General features: G+C 31.4%; 1 protein-coding gene across 2 annotated transcripts in view; it reads right to left on the reverse strand.

Moving 5' to 3' along the window:
• Positions 1-11196: 11196 nt before the first annotated feature.
• wcy (WW domain-containing adapter protein with coiled-coil wacky) overlaps positions 11197-18231 on the reverse strand; it is a 103624-nt gene continuing 96589 nt past the window's right edge. For both annotated transcript variants that reach the window (XM_035358332.2, XM_035358331.2), the window contains one exon: positions 11197-15825. The gene's annotated coding sequence lies outside the window, so the exon portion shown is untranslated. The remainder of the gene's footprint in view (positions 15826-18231) is intronic.

Raw genomic sequence — 18231 nt, forward strand, 5'->3', positions numbered from 1 at the left:
TATCGAACAAAAAAAAAAAAAAAAAAAAGGTCAAACGGTGAAGTATTTGTACAATTCTTTATGATATTACGTATTCTCAGAATTTTAAAATGCTAACATAAGTTTTTAATGTTTTTATAGACTGTAATCTGATGTTTTCAGATTGCAAGTTTAATATTATTATTTTCGTTTCTATCTTCATAATAATTTTCTATGTGGAAGACGCAGGCTATTATTGTCTTAAAAACATGTCTTTTATAAACATTACTTGCTTTCTACATGATATCATGTATAGATATATGTAAATTATTATCATTTGTGTTTTTCGTTCATTTAGAGGTACAAAAGATTTTACACTAATTACGTTACTATAAATTCATAGGAGATTAATAATCCTCAAAGAGATACATCAAATAAAGTATTTCTGTTTTACAATTTACATAATGCAGAAAGAAAAATTCCAAATTTTCCGTTACAGTCCATTTACATGTAGCAGTACTGAGACTGATGTTATTTAAAAGAGAATAAAAATTTCATAAATCTGTAAAATTTTTCACATATAATAAAAATTGAAATGAATATAAATAAAGCACGGCAAATAAAAAAAAAAAAAAAAGAAGAAAATACGGGAAATTTTCATATATGATTATAAAGCAAATAAAAACACTTATTCAAAGAGAAAATAAGCATCTTGCACATCATAATCATGCTTTGATAAATTCATGTGAAAGTATGATATAAATTAAATTTATATTAAAGGACTAGCATTAAAATCAAATGATTTTCCCGATTTCGTTGACATAACTTTAACAGAAAAACTAAATAACGAAATTCCTAGACGTCTAAAGAAACCTAAAATCATTATGGAGACAATCGTTATCATTAACGTTGAAGGTGAATGATCTTTCTCCACGATGGTCAATATTTTCGCAACAACAAGAACTTTAAAACATGCTTCAGACTAAATGCTAATCTCTTTAAACGGAACAACATTTAAGAAAGTTGATGGGAAAATGCGTATTGAGGTGTATGTATTGAGGTGAACATTTTCAAAGCACAGTAAAATCTGAAAGACTGATTACGTAACTCAGAAAAGACATTTAAAATGAAATAATTATAGTGTTGTCTAGTAAAGTTATCTCTGTTATTAAAAACAGTGTAATCAGAAACAAATATTATTCAGTATTTCTAGACTGTATGCTAGACGCAAGTTAGACGGGCAACTGAGTGTGATTTTGTTGTGTGGCCTATCTCACTTATCAGACTTAATCAGAACAAGCCCATGAATTTTATCAATTTGTAGCGAACGTATTTGTAACGTGAACTCATTTATCAGTTTGTAGTGATCCGTATAGATCAGGGGTTATTAACCCTTTTTGTTCCTAAGAGCACATTCTAGAATATCTGCTGGATGGCGGGCACCATTTACTTTTTCAAGGTGAATTTCCAGTTGGATAGAGTTAATAAATACATGCACATAAAAAGAGAGACCGGTCGCATTTCGCTTTGTGCTGTTATCTGTGACGGACACAATTCATATTTCATTAAGAATCAGAAAACGTTCACGTAGAACAAAACGTAGAATTTTATTGAAAACTAAAATATTTTTATTGTGACCCAAAGCGGCGGGCACACGTTAAATGATCGGCGGGTCCATGGAGCCCCCGGGCATAAGGTTGGGAACCCCTGGTATATATAGAGAAAAAAATTTACTTTTAAGCATGTGCTGAAATTTTTTCACTCATGCATTAATATCTAACGATAATATGTTGATCAATTTCGCTAAATTTTACTAAGCTTCATGGGCAGCAGTGTTATTGGTTCCCACTTGCTATCTGAAAATTGCACAAAAGAACTGCCGATTGCTACATCAGTCTATGGACTTAATTTAGCACCAGGAAACGGGTACTGTCGCGAGCAACTCAACGATTGTATAAATGTAATTTCTTTAAAAGTTAAATTTTTACGATTTGGCAACATTGTATCGTTTTTTATGTTTTAGAATAAATTTTAAAAAAATGCACCATGACTTTGCATTAAGGTGGATTGCCTGTTTTATAGTGAATTAATTAAGGTGGATTGTCTGTTTTACAGTGAATTAATTGGGTGAAGTGACCGTATTACTCAATTATAATTTCTCTTTACGTTTCTTTTAATGGAGTACCGACTGAATGAACAAAATTTAGGTAAAGTCTCGTAACATGGTGACCGTATGACGTGATATTAAAGGTACGTTATTTTGAATTACCTATTATTCTGAAAATGGAATCACTTGTTAAAAAACGCTGTCCTATAAGAGCTAACTTCACAAAATCTATTAATGGTTTGAATGTTTTATTAAAGGCAGATAATGTTAAAGAAGAGAGCATTAGTACGGGATTGCCACACCCGTACTCACAAAAATGAGCCCCTGAGGGCGCATGTTTGATCGAAGCTCGTCTCACTGCAATAGTGAAAGAAGCGATGTATTTAAAGGGAATATCAAGTACCTGTTGGACTGACTCCTCTACCGTTATGTCCTGGATCAAGCATGAAGATAACTGGGGAACATTTGTACATAATCGAGTGAAGGAGATAAGAAATTTAACATCAAAGGAACAATGGAAGCATATTCCAGGAAGCGACAATCCGGCTGATCTCCCGTCCAGAGGATGTTCCGCTAGACTTCTGCTCAGATACAAATGGTGGAAAGGTCCACCGTGGCTTAAACAGCCTGAGGAAAATTGGCCCGTCTCTGAAATTAAATTAAATATGGAAGACGTTTCTAAAGAAAGAAAAAAGGGAATAACTGCCTTAGCTACCTCAGTTGCTCCTAACGAAAAATGGTACTTGCACCGTTTTTCTAAATATTCGAGAATCATTCAGCTGATAGCTTGGATTCTGCGATTCTTTCATAATTCTAGAAATTCCGATCACAAGCTGAAGGAAGAATTATCTGTTCAGGAAATAGAAGCAGCTGAGAACAATTTTTCTGAACAATTAAGGCTTTTCTTAATTGTTCAGAAAGAATCTTTCCAAAACGAATCTACAAAATCAAAGTTGAAAACTCTTTGCATTTTCACTGATAAAGAAGGCTTAATGAGACTGAAGACAAAAATCCTTCGAAGAGATGATACAGATTATTTCGTGTGTCCCATACTTTTACCTTCTGATCATCAAATTGTAGAAAAGTTAATTTTCGAAAGACATACAGTACTTTCACACGCTGGAGTTCAAATTGTTTTGATGGATATTCGTCAATGGTTTTGGATTTTAAGAGGACGAAAAACAGTTCAAAGGGTAATCGCAAAATGCATTCGATGCAAAAGATATAATGCAAAAAAAAATCGGAACAGTTCCAGCCCCACTGCCTGAAGATAGGGTGCGAGACGCTCTGGTTTTTGAAGTAACTGGAGTAGACTTATTTGGACCTCTTTATCTAAAGGATGGAAAGAAAAGCTGGATACTTTTATTCACCTGTGCTGTTTATAGAGCCCTACATTCTGAACTGATACAAGGACTTTCCACCGAAGATTTTTTTGTTGGACTTCAGAAGGTTCATAGCCAGACGTGGACGACCAAAAACTATGTATAGTGACAATGGTACGAACTTTGTTGGGACGAACAACCTCTTTCTTTTGAAAGAGGAATTGAAGCAAAATTATGCAAGAATGTTCTATTTTGAAGATTACATGGAAGTTCAACCCCCACAGCTGCTTGGTGGGGGGGGGGGTTCGTGGGAGCGTATTATTCAAATGGTTAAGAAAATTTTTAGAAGAATATTAGGAAGAGCCTGCTTGAGATATGAGGAGCTGTGTACCATTCTCTGCCATACGGAAGCTGTAATCAACTCAAGACCATTAAATTATTTGTCTGAAGATCTTGAAGATTTAATGCCTTTAACACTATGTTTATTCAGGATATAAGAACAGTGGGAGTTCCGGACTTAGACCATATAGATGAAGTCAATATCACTAAGAGATATAGAACTCAGCAGAAATTACGACAAGATCTCAGAAAAAGATTTAGAGACGAATATTTGAGTCTCCTAATTCAGTCCAGAGATAATAAAGCTACTCGAAGACAAATATATTTAGGAGATGTGGTACTTGTGGGAAGTGACAACAAAAAAAGATTGGACTGGCCATTGGGTCGAGTTATTGAAGTATTCCAGAGTCAAGATAATTGTGTTAGAGTGGCAAAGGTGAATTGATCCGTCCTGTGCAACGACTGTATCCTTTGGAAGTGATGGACGACGAGAACTTGTTTTTACCTAAACAAAACCAATTTAACATTCCTGCTAGTAGAGAAATTAACTTTAAACCTCCTGATAAGATAACTAAAACTAGATGTGGTAGAACTATTGTAAAACCTTCGCGTTTAAATTAGTTTTTTTTTTTCCTTTTATGATTATACTAAGTATTGTTTAGTCTCGTTATTAAGTATATTGAATTTTGATTTATGTTCCGCTTACCATAAATCAAAAGGTGGGAGGAGATGTCGCGAGCAACTCAACGATTGTATAAACGTAATTTCTTTAAAGGTTAAATTTTTACGGTTTGGCAACATTGTATTGTTTTTTATGTTTTAGAATAAATTTTAAAAAATGCACCATGACTTTGCATTAAGGTGGATTGGCTGTTTTATAGTGAATTAATTAAGGTGGATTGCCTGTTTTACAGTGAATTAATTGGGTGGATTGCCCGTATTACTCAATTTAATTTCTCTTTGCGTTTGTTTTAATGGACTACCGACTGAATGAACAAAATTCAGGTAGAGTCTCGTAACAGGTACTTTAAGAAAGGTTGTTTAGCTGCTGAAAATTATGCTTCAGCTATCTCAGTCCATTCGATAGGATTTCATTTTGTTTGTATGGCCTAAAAATTGCGCTAGTGGAACTAAAATGTGAGCAGACTTAGGAATAAACCTACGGTAAAAATTGTAGGTACCAAGAAATATGCAAAGTTGAGTAATCGTATTTTGTCTGAGAAATTTTTGTATTGCTTAACTCGATCAGATAAGAGTGCAAGTCCCTTCTCGGAAGGTCTAAAAGCTAGAAAATCTAAGAAGGATGCTCCGAAAGTGCATTTATATGGTTGTAATGAAAGACCATAATAATTAGGACGTTCAAATAACGCTCTTATATGATGAATATGCTCCTCACGAGTTTTGGAAGGAAACAATATATCAGAAATTGAGGCATTAAACCCCATCTAATCCTCTGGTAACTTCATCAATAAATTGTTAAAATGTGCTGGAAGCCCTGCACAGGTCAAACTGCATTCGAATACTTTCGAGTAAGTCCGAAAGGGGTACAAATGGTTGTTTTATCGATATCTTCAGTTGCAATGGGAATTTGATGGCAAGCTTTTAATAAATCTATGTCAGAAAATATTTCAGTACCATGGCTTTCACTCGTAAAATCAACTTTTAACTGAGAATAGGTTCCTAGCGTTTACAGCCTAGGCGTTTAAAACGCGATAATCGCCGACAGGACGCCAGTCACCACTTTCCTTTTTAGGAACCATATAGAGCGTTTAAGACTAGTTGCTGTTCAATGGGCGCATATGGCCTAAATCAAGGATCTATTGAATTTCTGTTTTTGCTATTTTTAACCTGTCGCAAGATGACGAGGTTTAGTAAATACCTCGTCGTATTAATTAGTGGACTAGAAGCATTAACATGATAAAAACATTCTGTTTTATAGGTCAATTAGCGCATGGAGATTTCGTAATATTAGGAAATTAATTTAACACTTAAAAAAAATCATTATCACCATATACAGTTTTGACAAGAAATATATCAGTAACATTTAAAATACAATGGCAATTCAGTTTCGTATGCATGCATCAGTTAAGGGACAATTTCTAATATCAAGTTTTATATTTTTAAAAAAAATCCCCCAAAGAAGTATGATAGGTTTCAGATTTTAACGGTCGGAAAGTAGGAAGAAAATACCTTAAAACTGTTCAGTGTGGCATATATATACTATATATTCAGTCTTATCATATTAATGTTCAGGTTTCTTACTAAGATGGCTTTACAAAACTTATTTTGTCTTTTAATGACTAACGTTTTGTGTGATTGTCACTTATCCCACATAAAATTCGATTCAACAGCAAACTCGCAAAATATTTAAAAATAGCATATCTTTTCAATTTCCGATAGACAGTCTCGCGCGATGGAGATAGTGTTTTGAAATCGTTGAGTTTGGTTAATAAAAAGAATGCCTAAAAATAGGAAATAGATAATAAAACATAACAAAATATGAAATAACAACAACAACAAATACATAACATATAATAATAAAACAAATTCGAAATTCAAAATTCGAGCTTTCTGGCGCCCACGTTCGAGTGGAAGACTACATTATTCAAAATTTGATGGCTCTAGGTCTGCTTTTTCACAATGCGAGAAACATGCATACATTCATGTGGATCTTCCTTATTTAATTTCTTTAAATATAATACAAGGCGATTTTTTTAAATATAATACTTCTCTAGAAGTCAAGATTCCATATTGTTGCGTTTTTCTTTCTTTTTTTTTTTTTTTTTTTTTGAGAAAAGTTGTTACATTATTTTCTTCCTTCGCATTCGTATGGGGTTCGTATGGATTTGAAGTGAATAATGATGACACTACTTGATAAAGTATCGAAACACACTTTATTTACCAATATTAATCAGATGGCTCCAAAATCACTTTTACAGTTGTCGAACTGTTATAAACACACTGACACGTTCAGTGACACAGCCTTCACACTGTCAGGCAATAACGGTGGAGCCAGCTTCACTGCAAAGCACCCGAGTACAGCTCCCAACTCTGCTTGGTCGTTCTCAGAACGTACTCTCGAGACTCTCCACGCGATGCACTAGAAGACTCTCTTGATGCCTTCGACGACCAACTCGGCGCTAGACTTCGAGACACTCGCTCAATGACTGACTATCAGCTCTCTAGACAAGGAACACACACTGACTGCGGACCAGCACGGTTTATATAGCTTTCAGCTTGTGTTCGAGAACATTCTGGGCTAAACCGGTAAGAATTCGTTCCAGAAGGTTCTCCATCCGTCCATGGCCTATCGCCAAAGGGGCGATTTCTCGAGAAATGTGGCAAACCTGCCTTCCCTTGCCATTTTATGGGAACCCTAAAACTGAAATCACTCTTCAACCCTTTCCTGCTACATTAGTCAACAGGCCACCGGTGCTGTGCGTCATCTCTTGCTGGCATTTGATATATGTTAAGAACAGAGCCTGACTAAGGCAGGCGCATACGGGCAGTTTCCCCGGATCCCCAAATCGAATAGAAAGTTTATTATTATAAAAATTTGATGTCATGATATATAAAATTATTCAAATAAACTATGCTGTAAACAGCGTGGAATGGTACGTGCAGACACTGGATGGTGCTGTGCTATGGTTTGTGATGTGACTGAGCGATCCGTCACTGCCATGCGCACAATGTTCCTCTCATCACGTGAAGTGGTGCACTGAGGTGGATGCGATCGAACATGTCGGTCCGTTCTGCCTCCAACAGTCACATATCCGCATTACAGTTGTTTGGTTTCATCCAACACGATAATCCACACTCTCGCTAGGCCACTATCCTTCCTCTGTCGAACTCAGATATTTGATCAAACAATGATCGCTGTTTACTACAAGGCATAATTGATCGTTTTTTTGAAAAAAACCACAAGAAAAACATAATTGCCGAACTTGAAATCGTTGAAAACTCCAAGCCTTAAACAGCGCTTTGAAGTGGCGCCACAGGCGCGCGTGATGTGTGTCTGCGCTGAAATTCTAATCATTTGCATATCTCACCTCCGATAATGCATGTTGTAAATTTCATGTTTCCTTCAGGGTGTCGCATTTACGGTGGGCAGCAGTGTATATCAAATAAATTATTGAAAAGTATAACTTCAAAAAAAAATTCAACAGATTTACATAATTTTCCGTTATAATGCTGTAAGCAAAACATGCAGATTTGACCACCTCACTGAAAGGACAGAATCTCTATAAAGTTAGTATGCAGATCCATGGTGGTAACATATCTTATTAATGTAAGTTATGTTTGTTTTTAGATTAAACATCAGTTTGTTAATTGCTCATATGTGATGTCATGATATATAAAATTATTAAAGCAACAACCTAGTGTTCGGTGTAGATTTAGTCAAGATCTCAATCGATTTCGAAGGCAAACAGATTCAGGTCCCTCTTCATCAGGAGCATAGAAATCTGTAAGACTCGAAAGCATTGGTATGTTATGCCGCGGCATTGTGAATTTTGCAATGCGTTCAGCTCAAAAAAGTATTGCCCTAAATGTACTTCACAGAAAAATATATCAAATGAGATTCCCAGAAGGAAAATTTAACAAATGTGGAAGACAGAACATTTTTTTCTAGGTTGAGAGATCAATCTAGTCCTGACGGACTGGAATATGAGATTAAACTCCTAATAGAGATACAAATAGGTACACAAATTTCAAATAGAGACAGAAAAATAATATATGCATATACAAATACAAGGGTGCATGCGTAGAGATTACTTGCAAAATTTAAATACCTTAGGAGATGTGCAGCATAAGAATTCATTCTTTACCTTATAGAATTTTGTATTGAAACAAATTAAAATGCATGAGTTGGTTACAAGAAGTAGCTTTTTGAAGAAATTTCTACTGATTTTATTCAGAAGTTAATCAATAGTTTCAATATTGAGATCCTCATACAGTTAATTGCATCATAGAAATGTGTGTTAATAATGATGCATAGATATTTACTTTGCACTTGCTAGAAATTGAGCAGGTCATTTTTGCAGTAGTCCAAGTTGGACTGAATGCACATTCAAGATATAAATGAGACATTTCTTTTTTAAGTCTGATTTGGAATAATTGCCAATAACTGGAAAAAGCAGTTGATGACTTTAGTTGCTTTATTCATAACATTTTTGATGTGATCCTTCCAATTACGTTGGCTACTGAAGATGATACTAAGATAATTGGCTTTGCAAACTTTTGGAATAATTTCATCAAAAGTAGTCAGGTTTTTCTTAGGTAAAATATTCATGTGCTTTTTGCAAATAATTAACAACCAAAATTTATGGACATTGATACATATTCTCCATTTTATGCACCAGTCTTTAATTAGTGGCATTAACTCTTGGAGCTTTCGGATTGCATAGATTGCTGATTTGACTGCCAAGGCAGTATCATCAGCACAACAGCTCATAAAATAATTTATACAATTTACTGGTTTGGGAATGTCAATCACATGGAAGAGATAGAGGATAGGGCATAAGACAGAGCTCTGTGGGAACTCCAGCTCCGATTTCTCGTAAATCTGATTGTGCTATACCAATAGTAACTGTAAATGTCTTATTTGTAGGGAAAAACACAATTAGAAGAATAATTTCTCTAGGGAAATTCATGTTTATTAATTTATAAATTAACCCCTTCATGCCAGATGCAGTCGAATCCCTTTACCACGTCCAGCTGGAATATAGCAACATTTTGATGACTATGAAGAGGCCAGACAGCAAATTTAACAAGTTCCACAGCAAGCTGAGAATATGAAATCAGTGACTGGACTTGTTCCAGCTCAGTTAAGATGGTACCTGCTGGGCTCGACAGTGAGAATTCTGGACCAAGAGATTCTCCAAAGAGAAAGGCATAGAAAGTTCAGATGGGGATCCAGAAATTACAGTTCTAAGCAATATAGCATTTCACCTTGAGTAGTCTTCTGGGTGCAACTGCACATTTATACCTACAGCAGTAAAGCGAATAAGAAAGTAGTGCCATCTTTCAGCATGTATAGTAACAAAATTGAAAAATTAAATTAACAGAATTTTAAAAGTGTTAGGAAGGACTTAAATCATTAACTAAACAAGATAAATCTTTGTGAAACAAGCTTTTTACATTCATCAAGATTTCTCTATGCCAATAACAACCTCGTATTTGCCTTAAAACTTTATCCTGCATAACTAATTTTGTTTCAATTCTGTTTTGATGCCATGATATAATTTATGAAAATTAAATACTGTTTTCATCTTTGTACATAATGCTTGTTTTCTTTCATGCATAAACACATTTGATACCTTCATAAGCAATATGATATCAATCAAAGCTTTTCCATTTTCGCTTGTTTTACCACTGAATGCTTAACTTTGTCTAACTCCAATTAAAAAAGTCAATTTAAGTTTTGTAAAGAAATGTACAAGTTAATTGGCTATTTCTCTATTTTCATTTATTAAAATGGTTTTTGGATTTTGGATTTGTTGGTTTTAAACTTCTACCAGAATAACTAGAACACGTTTGATATCATTATTATATACTATATATGTCTGAAACTTGTACCAACTGATTACCAAATTAAACCAAAATGCAACCTGATTTCTAACAGAAAGATTGGCAGGAGCTCAGCTAACTTTCATAGTCAAAAGGAAACTATATTAAGTACACATACTGGTTATGAGTACTTACTACTTAAGATATTTTAATGCTATCTTTATGAAAACATACTTAACTATGTCATAATCTTAAAAAATAAAACAAAATTATATAAAAAACACTTTTATAAGTAAACAAATTTGGCTATCTTTCATTAGAATTTCTAGGAATCTTTATTTGCAAATGTATTCCTTATTTCCAGCTTAAAACTTTATCCTGCATAACTACATTTGTTTTTACACTGCTTTATTTATGCATTTCTTCCTTAATACTGAATGATTAATATGTGTAACATAATACCAAAGAAAGTAAAATTTTCTACTGCTCTTAAAATCGCACTAATATTACAATTGAGACTATACACACAGGTCCCAAATGGTAATCAAAGAAAAGTAGTTAAAATATTTAAATAGAAAAGATAGCATTTTACTCCCAATAAAGAAGTATATAGTGTTAAAAATATTTTATATAAATTAAATGCTGTATATTAAGTTTGTCTTGTATTTCAGCAATATTATCTTTTGAATAACTGATTAATCATAAATCATTAGGATATTAATATTTCTCTTGGCTCTTTATATAATTTCAGAAAAATTTCTAATCAGGTCTTGTTGTTGCTAAAAATAATAATAAAGCTTTCTGTTGTAAAATTTAATAATCACTATACAGGTTTCACTGACAGCATGTTAGCATTATGCTGTACGATTCTGCAACTTGTACACAGAAATTACATTCATAAATTCATCATTAAGAGCAGATTTTCTTATTAAATCAACATTTTGAAAAGGAAAATATCAAACATCTGAAAACACTTCTTTATTGATTAAGCATTACAAATCATCTGGTAGTTTTTCATGCAGCTTGACACGGAATATTTGCTGCTTCTGTCGACACAACGGTGATATTTTGCCGTGAAGATTTGTGCACAAAACATTGCAAAAATCTATGCATTGAACAAAATTCAACAATAGTACTAAAAACAATTTTATTTCAGAATAAAAATAATTTAAAAGAATCCATGATTTAAAAGAAACGAAAGAAAAAGGGGACACTTACAGACCAATATCAATAAACCAAATTGTAGAAGACTCATAATAAAGAATTCATAAAAATATTCAATACTTTACAACAGAACATATTTCTGCACCAAGAATAATTTTGGAAACAAAGATCTTGTAAGAGATTTTCAACAGATACTGAATACAAATTTACTGACCACAGAACATTTTACTTCAGCAATGGAATCTTAGCAATGTTCACAATAAATTAGTAAATACAGAATATCAAAATTTTCAAGTTTTTTTAAAATAAGCAATTTAATGTCATGCAATAATTTAATCGCATGTAAAATTATATTTGAATGCCAAGTTATGCTCTGCAAGTATTAAAACATCTAAAATAATATATATTTAAAGTAAGCAATAACGAGTTGTGAAATCACTTTTAATGAACATATAACATGAAATCAGATATGCAAGCTGCTATGTTCAGGTATTCTCACATCAAGTATTTAAAAGAAATAATTCCCACCATTATTGCAGATTATCTTTTAATTATAGTTAAAAAATGAGAGACCAATATTCTTACATTGCTAGATGTTACTTTCATTCCACTGAAATTTTTTTGTAAAGTATTTTATCTATTGTATCTAAATTACAAATTTAAATGACTTGAGAATTTTAATTAAAGAAAGGAACAGCTATAAAAATACAAAGTGGATAAAAATGAAACAAGAATTTTAATATACTAACAGCTCTCAATTTTAAATAATTTCTCAGTAATTCTAAATCTAGAATAAAAATACTGTCTCCACCCCCTATGATATTTTAAAGAATGGCTAGAGAGTAGTCTACAGCTTATTAAAATAAGCATACTAAGTACACATATAGTTCATACCAAACTCCTATTTTCATGGGAAAAAATAAAACATTAATTTAACCATTTGGTTCAATATCCTTACTTTTGAAATGTTTACCTTCCTTCTAATGCTCATCAAAAGCAAACTTGAATACCAGTAACATAGCAAACTGCTAATTAAACATTTGACTAAATCTAGTAAATTAAATTGTGAAAAACTTGAGTTATTACATTAAGTGAATTTCAATGGAAATTTTATGATACAGAATAGTTTATGAAGGATGTATTTAGTTCCCAAATGGCCATATGTGAAAGTATAGTAGATTAAATTGTGAAAAACTTGATTTATTACATTACGTGAATTTCAATGGAAATTATAAGATACAGATTAGTTTATGAAGGATGCATTTAGTTTCCAAATGACCATATGTGAAAGTAATCTTCCAAAAATCTAAGGTTTCAATGCTTAATAAATGACTTATCCTATTACCTTTTCAATTTTGTTAAAGTATATTTAATTTAAAAACACCTGAAAAAATACAAAACAAAAATGGGGTAAAATGAAAGTAAATTAATAATAATAATCAGTTTCATTATTAAAAACCTAATTTAAAATCAGAATTTGTTTTAAAATTTACTACTACATATACATTACACACATGATTATAATAATTTTCTTTAATGTAAGTTCTTCTAGTTTTATTAACCTACTGGCAACCTGCAGTATAAAATGACTGTTTTAGTTAAAGATTTTAAAAAATATTGACAATTTCAAATCTTGACTTTACTCAAATGCTTCAAATTAGTAGTTCAAGTTAGTTGCCAAATCACTTGACTTGTAAAAATACTCCAAATTAATTCCTCTAGGTTCCAACATGTACAGATGTTCACATTTTTAAATGTCAGTTGTTACTTATACACAAAAATCACATGTTCAATCATACTGAAAAGTCTGTATTTTAAATTCAGTTGGTAACATATCATTTAATGAAGAAAAAATAAAGTTTCACTCAAAATACAGTTCCATTTAAAAGACACATTAAAAGCATAAAATAATTATGAGAAAAGTCCCCCCCCCCAAGGTAAAATATATTTCATTAAATATTTTTTTTAAAAAAAGAAGATCCCCCAACGCTAAAGTAAGCTCTGAAATAAATAAACAGAAGAAAATTAGTCACAAATCATTTATATTCCCTATATAAACAGCATCAGATTAAAGTATCAATCTATTTTCTAAAACTATGATTTCCTTTGAGCAAAATGAAAATATTATAACTTTGGGTCAAAACATTGGAAATAATATTCTCTTTTTTCCAGATGAAAATACAACTTCAGTGATTTTATTTTAATACACATTTATTACTAAAAAATTTATATTCATACTGAATTGAAAAGCTGGTATTACTTAATTATATATTGCAAAGTTTTCTTATTGTTGATTCATAAAACTGATGTCACAAATTAAAATAAATAGTAATTAAAACTTGGTTAACAAATGATCATTAAACCAAATTTAACAGGAATTGCCAAGAATACTGCATATAAAAATATTTATGTCGTGAAAATTCAATTTATACTCAAAGGTTCTTAGAAGAAATGTTAAACTGTATTCATTACTCAAAAAACAGATTTTTAGATGAACACACGACACTGACAGATAATGATGCATTTACTCTAAACAGTGTATGAATATGTAAGCAAAAAAGGGGATAAAATTATAGTCCTAATGAAAACAGAAAACAAATCAGATTTATATAAATTTATATATATATGTAACTTTTTCAAACATTGAAATTAAATATAAACATTTTCACATAATGAAGTTTTAAAATTGAATAAGATAAAAAGCAAAGTACGAAATGTATTGCAATTTCTAATTTTAAAATAGTTTTCTATTCATAAACATTAATAGAACTTAAATGATGGATTTTTTTGGAATTTCCATCCAATCTGAAAAAAAAAAAAAAAAAAAAAAAAAAAAAAAAAAAAAAAGCAACACTCAATGATTATTTAATCAAAATTAATCAACAAATTACAAACAAAATTGCATTCATTAGTTTGAATATTTTATTTCTGTATTGAGGTGCATTATTTTTGCATTTAATTCAAGTTTAGATTTCTTTAGCAGGTTTAACTTCTTTTCCAAGTTTAGATTACATAAATGCATAGAAATAAATTAATTTTAATGTGTTCACTAAATGTTTTTGTTATACCTTGACTATAAAGATTCATATATCTGTCTAAATTGAAAAACCATCAGATTAAAAACAACCAAATAACTTCCCCATGAGGAAAGTATTTGGTTTCTAAAATATAAAAGGTTATTACATATTCTTCAACTAAATGCATGGACTAAAATAAAACATTCGTCTTGGAAATCAGCAAATACACAGAAAAACCAAGATATTTAAAATAACTGTACTTTCCTTGTTTGATCCTGCACTAAATATTAATTATTTGATCTCTTACTCCCACATTTAATACTGTATGTCTGTCTGTGTGTGTGTATATATACTCAATATAGCAATATATTTCTAAAATTAAATATTCACAGCTTACAATATTTATAAACACAACAAGAATTTTAGTAATATAACAAGTATGATACATATAGCCAATACAAAAACTTTACTCACAATTTAAATACATACTGTATTTTCGATTTTAACAGCAGACTGATGAGAAAAAGTTAAAACATTTATTACACCATAAATCAGAACATATACCTTGGCATTCAATTGTCAGAATGAAAATAAACACATTTTTCATTGAAGATATCGATTACAATAAAACACACTTTAGCATTTTGGGTAATTTTAATTGCTAACAAAATCTAAGATGTCACCATACAAAATACAATATACAACAGGGAAACATTTTTACGTTATCAAAATATACATCTTCAAAAACTTAAAATTTTGAGAAATCCTGGCATGTACCCATTCAACATAATAAGATATATAGGTCTGAAGAGAATGCATTTAACTTATGATTCCAAAGACATGAAATAAAATTAAAACTGAAACTTCTTCACTCACAATGGAACTGAAGAAATGTCTTGCACGAATTTTAGTTCTTGTTTAGGAATGTCATGAGAGTTAGCCACAGGTATGCACCACAGTGGTCTTTTCCCAGTCCAGAAACACACACCAGCTGTCACTCACTCAAAAATGTGAGCATTTAAACTTCGCTGCAGCAGCATGAAACAAGTACATGTGTACGTCAAAACTAGATTTTTTTTATTATTATTATTTGTTGTTTGTTTTCTTGAAAAGGTCTTCCAATGCACTTTTTAACCATGGCATGTGCACTTTAATTAAGTCCAGATACAGCTGAATTCAGTCCATTTGTATACAAGGAAATGCTGTGCTACCAAAATTTGGAAGATTTCTTATATTTTAGATGGCATTCAAAAAGATATTCTCAAACAAAGTGCATTTTGGACCCAATGTTGGGGTTTTGCATTCAAAAACTCTAAATGCCAGCCAGCAGAATTAACCAACAAACTATACAGGGTTTGTTGGTAACGGCACAGTGAAGTCCTATGAGGATCATATTTAGTAAAATACAAATCTAAAAAGAAAATAAAAAATAGTTAAATATTTATGCATTATTAAAATAATGTGATCAACACATTCTTTTAAAAAAATAACAAGTACAAATAAAAACAGTTTAAAAAGCAGTTTTACATTTGAAGTTAAAAGTTTCTATGCAAAAACAAGCAATTTAGCCAGCAGGAAGGCAAAATTTTTGGTGTAAAAAACTAAAAGCTAACTTTTGGCCACAGTGGGCATAAAAAAAGCCAAGTTGCTGCACCAACTGACTTAATTCATTACTTTACTAAGAGTTTAAAGCCCCGTTCACATGCAACACTCCTTTGCACAGCTGCCGCTAGCAAGAGGAGAAAAAGGAGACATGAAAGAGTTTCGTCTTTAGGACCCATTTGGAAGACCCGAGTCTTCTTTCTCTTTACACCTAAGCCTCTGTGAACAATCACGTCTCCGAATTGGCCGTTTCCAATACTGTTTACACACTTTTAATGTTGTTTACTGTTGTTAATTTTGTAATCTCTACTTTCGCAACTGGTACCTGAACTTTCGTAATGGTTCCTGAAAAATATATGCTTTTTAATTATTATTAAGCGGTTATTTAGTTCACACTTAGTGTTTGTCGCTATGGTTAAAAGATGGTCACGGATTTTTAAGCTGCTTCCTGATAAGATAAAGAACTCAAACTTTGTATATAAACTGCTTGTGGATGTGGTGTCATGCTTTTGATTTGTAGAGGATTATATTTTTTTCAAATTTAAAGTTGAAACGATTTTTTTCAAATATTAACAAATAAACTGAGAATCTCAGAATATTATAGTTTGCACCATAAGACACAGTGGAAGAAGAAAAATGAAATGAAATTTTTAGGGTAATTTTTTTAAAAAATATTTTGGGAGAATTTTTGAAAATCGTTCATATTTTTAGACTTTTTGACGCCCATTAATTTTAAAATTTCATATCTAAAAATATATCGGTTACAAACTCGGTTAACATATCGGTTAAACATTTTCACAGCTTATAAAACAAACTTTTCGCATTTAAAAAAATGATAAAGGAAATTAATTGGATGACTTTTTTTTACTTTTTAAATTCTGCTTGTGTTTTATGATTTTTTTTGCAATTTTTCTGGCCAGATAAGGTTTTGAAAAAAGGTTTGTAATTTATGTTTATATTTACCAATTTAATAAATAGCACTAGGTTTGAATTATATATGAATGTGTGCATTGAAATTCAATAATAAAATTTTAAAGAAATTTGAAATGATTTAATGTAAGTTTAGACAGTTTGTATTCTTTAAACTGCAAACGCAAACTGAGAAACCTTTTGCATTTTTTCGATAAATCCTTTTACTTAAAATCCTAAAATATATACAGGTATGGACTAAATTATTTATTATTTTTTACTGCTTATTTAAAATTATATACTTTATAAAAACAAGGATGGGTTTTGCAAAATACTGAAAAGAAAATGTGACTGAGATCACATTTGTTTTAAAGATCTTAGATAAAAGTGTATTTTTATTTTTTTCTCAGAAACTAATTCATTAATTGCAAAATTATTCCTTGAAGTTATTAAGAACACTCTAATAAATACAATAAAAAAACTGGGTGGAGACATTGAAAATTATACGAGAAGAAAGGCATGTTAATTGTCAAATTTTTCTTCAAAAATTTAAATTAAAAAAATTACTAGCAAAAACTTTTTCTCAGCTTAAAATTATTTTGTCTTACAAAACCATTTAATAATATTCATAAAAAGTAGATGAAAATGCTTAAATAATAATAATAATAAAATCATTCAAGAGGTGCCGAGTTTCTTGTCACGTTGAAGCCGATATGTATTTGTCTTAACTTTAGTCTTAATTTGAAGGATATTTCTGGAATACCTAGCAGCAGATAACCTTGTCTATAATTTACAGTTCTATCTAATTTTTTGTTGGAGGGGGATGCTATCACAACACCAGACATCTATCAGCGCGACTGTTTCGCTGACAGTCCAGCAAGCAGTAACTAAAATTAAGTGAACCGCGCAGTATAGTATGGGAAATCTCCCCATTTGCCCTGCTCCCGAGAGGTAGGAGCATTCTAACAAATTCTACCTCCAATTCAGAGAAGCAGTTAATGCTTGTTTGCCATGTGAATGGGACACGTTGGAAGAATCGGTTTTCCCCACTGGTTGAATCTGCTCTTGTGAACAGGGCTTAATATGTAAGTAAATGGCAACCTCATTTTAGCAGCCCCACTTAAACATTTAAGTTGCTGATAATTCTATAATTATTGCACACAGAATTAAATAAAGGCACAAAAAACTTTACAGGAAAATAAAAAAAATCTGATATGCACACCACGACTTCCTTGTACGGAATATTAAATTATATGCAATTTTCATGCATTTCATTTAAACATATTGAATTAACAGTTAACGAATT

The sequence above is a fragment of the Stegodyphus dumicola genome, chromosome 9, assembly GCF_044657685.1.
Source record: "Stegodyphus dumicola isolate Sdum_Otavi_A_Nest chromosome 9, ASM4465768v1".
NCBI classification, from domain to species: Eukaryota; Metazoa; Arthropoda; class Arachnida; order Araneae; family Eresidae; genus Stegodyphus; species Stegodyphus dumicola.